Source organism: Penaeus chinensis, chromosome 31 (assembly GCF_019202785.1).
Source record: "Penaeus chinensis breed Huanghai No. 1 chromosome 31, ASM1920278v2, whole genome shotgun sequence".
In the NCBI taxonomy this organism is placed as follows: domain Eukaryota; kingdom Metazoa; phylum Arthropoda; class Malacostraca; order Decapoda; family Penaeidae; genus Penaeus; species Penaeus chinensis.
Genome location: NC_061849.1, coordinates 25,251,112 through 25,254,745, shown reverse-complemented (window position 1 = coordinate 25,254,745; position 3,634 = coordinate 25,251,112).

The following is a 3,634-nucleotide window of genomic DNA, read 5'->3' as shown; positions in this document are numbered from 1 at the left end:
TATGTATATATATATATATATATATATATATATATATATGTGTGTGTGTGTGTGTGTGTGTGTGTGTGTGTGTGTGTGTGTGTGTGTGTGTGTGTGTGTATATATGTATATATATATATATATATATATATGTGTGTGTGTGTGTGTGTGTGTGTGTGTGTGTGTGTGTGTGTGTGTGTGTGAGTGTGTGTGTGTGTGTTTGTATATATATATATATATATATATATATGTTTATATATATGTGTGTGTGTGTGTGTGTGTGTGTGTGTGTGTAGTATATATATATATATATATATATATATATATATATGTGTGTGTGTGTGTGTGTGTAAATATATATGTATATATATACACATAAATATATATAAACACACACACACACACACACACACACACACACACACACACACGCACACACACACACACACACACACACACACACACACACACACACACACACACACACATATATATATATATATATATATATATATATATATATACTACATATATATATATGTATATAAGTATACATATATATATAAATATACATATATATAAACATGGGTTATGGATTAATGTTGATGAGGAAGTGGAAGGAAATAACAAATAAATTGATTTTGTGAGCTGAGTTGTATATTTATGCAAATGTTTCTACAGTTACAATATTTAATATTTGGATTTTTTTTTCCGGATTTGCAATCTGAATAGAAACTTATCTGATGACATTGGTTATTGATACTTCCTCTCAAATGTTTTACATAGATAGGGCAGGAAATGCTTCTAAAGTTAGAAAAGCGGATTCCGAAAGGTGTGGGAATCTCGACTTAGTTGATAGAGCGGTTTGCAGAGGTGGATCGTCGCCCGGGAGTTCCCTAGAGAGGAAAGGTGTTCGTCGATACCGTCTGGAGGGCCGTCTCCTTCTCGGCTAAAGAAAGGTCCGTGAGAACTGCGTGACGTCACCGAACACCTCTTTGCCACACCCTTCTCCAGGCGGAAGGCGAAAACTTCAAGTGCTGCCAGATAAAAAGGGGGCATGGATTCACATGCCTTCTTCACACCCTGATGATAATGACGACGTCATTTCTGGTACTGTTGCAGCGGCGTTGGGCGTCGGCGTTGCTCAAGTTGGTGTCTCTGCACACGAGACATACCTGGCCTCCGGCGGTGTGGACGGGAATAGCGGGTTGGAGGCCGACGTCCGGGGGAGCGGCAACAGCTATCTTCAGAGACATCTCTCGTAGATCTTTTAAGGAAACGCCCACTTTAAGAAGCCCTTGCCGTCCTTTTTTTCAGACCAGTGTTGATAAGAAGACCGAGTCTCAAAGAACTTGTCCCTATGGAGGCTGGAGGCTCTCGAGGAGGCGCAAGACCAGGGAGAAGAACGAGCAATTCGAAGTCGTCAGGAGTGCACAGGAACCCATAAAGGATACCAAGGAAGCACCACCGCAAAAGCCTTCGCTCGTAATCCTTTGCTCACGAAAGATGGTAGTTCAAATGATTAAAGTCTAGTGGATCTGCACGGCAGGTGTTGCTTCTGCGATGCAAATGACACAACTGAGGAGTGACTGACTGACGCGTGTTAGATAGTGGACCTCTTTGTACAGCTTCGGCTTTACTTATCGTGGACTGAGGAGCCGATGATAAGTCGTTGCCATCTGAATCTTGTCTGTACGTGCTGGAAGACCTTGGCGTTACGTACGTCTGTTGATAAACTCACGACAGAAACGTTTGGGGGCACGTGCGTCACGCCAGAATATCTAGAAAAAGGAAGAAAAAAATCTGCCAATACCCATAGGAATACAGACATACACACCATACTTACATATGTATGTATAAGATATCTGTATATCTATATCTGTATTTGTGTGTGTGTGTGTGTGTGTGTGTGTGTGTGTGTGTGTGTGTGTGTGTGTATGTGTGTGTGTGTGTGTGTGTGTGTGTGTGTGTGCGTACATGTATATGAGTTTATTTATCAAATCCTTCTATTAAGTAATCTAGAATCTGCTATCAAACATTTACTGACATCATCTTTGAATACTCTTTGGAATGTATTGTGCGTCGATAACAACACTCGTGATTGAATAGCAAGGAATGACTCAAATAAAACACCGAAGAAATAAAAAAGACGGAAAAAACAGCAGCTCCAAAGGCTGTGTTGCTTATCTGGAAAGGAAGCTTTTTTTGGAGAAAACAATGCATATAATTATAAGTCAGTAAGAAGAACACTATTATTACAAAACGCTTAAATATATCATATGCAGATTAGATGTTTTAGATTGATCATACTGACTTTACAGGAAAGCAAAGAAAATATTTCAATTATATATTTTTTAAATAGCACTACATGAGTGAAAATGCAGATTATTAAATTATATTGCTATTCTGTCGTCAAGAGCGGTTTTATCAACGCGCTCGGGTTATATAAAATCATTTTTAAGGCACCGAATATAAATGCGTAGTAGGTATTAGTATCAGTGATATCAACATATAGTGATATCAACAAAATATATGTTTACACGATATACATCAGGACTGTATGTGGAAAGTTAAAAATCCCAGTGTTGAACAATTTTTAAGATATGTGAAAAAAAAAATGACGAACACAGAATACCACAAAGAACGACAAAACAAACAGCACGTCATAAGAGTGGTTGTTCTCTCTCGTTCTGAATAATATTTATGTGCTTGGTCACAAGATGTCTCTAGTGGTGACGGGGGCAATCTCCTGTATAGACGGTTTCTTTCTGCTCTTTCTATATTAAATACTCTTCATATATTTCCGTAGCTGATACTCAACCCCGGATTGTTTTTATGAAACTAAATAATATTCTTCCTTAATTCTGGATATTTGTAGTTACTATCCCTATAATAACTGACAACCATGATTTGAGCAATATATACACTGCATAGGAACAAATCAGCATGAATACCAAAATAATTATAAAGGTAATAGTGACAGTATATAACACAAACACGCGCACACACAAACACGCTCATGATGAAAATACACCTAAATGTGCAGAATCGTGTGATTGTATGTTGTGGTATGAAAAATATGGATTGTAATTCTCAAATTTTATTGTTTTTTTTTTCTTTTTTTTCTGTGTGTGTGTGTGTGTGTGTGTGTGTGTGTGTGCGTGCGTGCGTGCGTGCGTGCGCGCGTGCGTGCGTGTGTGTATTTTAAATGCATATACATATTTTGACAGTGATCATGAAACCTCAGTGAATTTAGTTATTTTGGCGTCCCTTCTTACTGTGATATGTTTCTCCATTAAATCCAAACCTTTTAGAAAACTGTTTTCAATTCATCATTTGTTATACTAAATCTGATGCACATTAATGTAACTGAGAAATAAGATGCTCACGACATAATGTAAACTTGAATTTAATTTTGTGATTGTTTCTTGTTGACTTTGATCTCACTATGTAAATCAATATCCAATGAAAATTGAGAAAAATAAAACAGCAGAAAACAAAATCACAAAGCTTTCGTGCGTATTTCTAAACAATAACGGACAATGCATCAAACCCAGAGACAAGCTATCTAATCATACCACATTTAATTGAAAGGTGAAATATTCTGTAACATTATATAATGATGTGTGTACGAAGCATTAAGAATTCCCCCTTT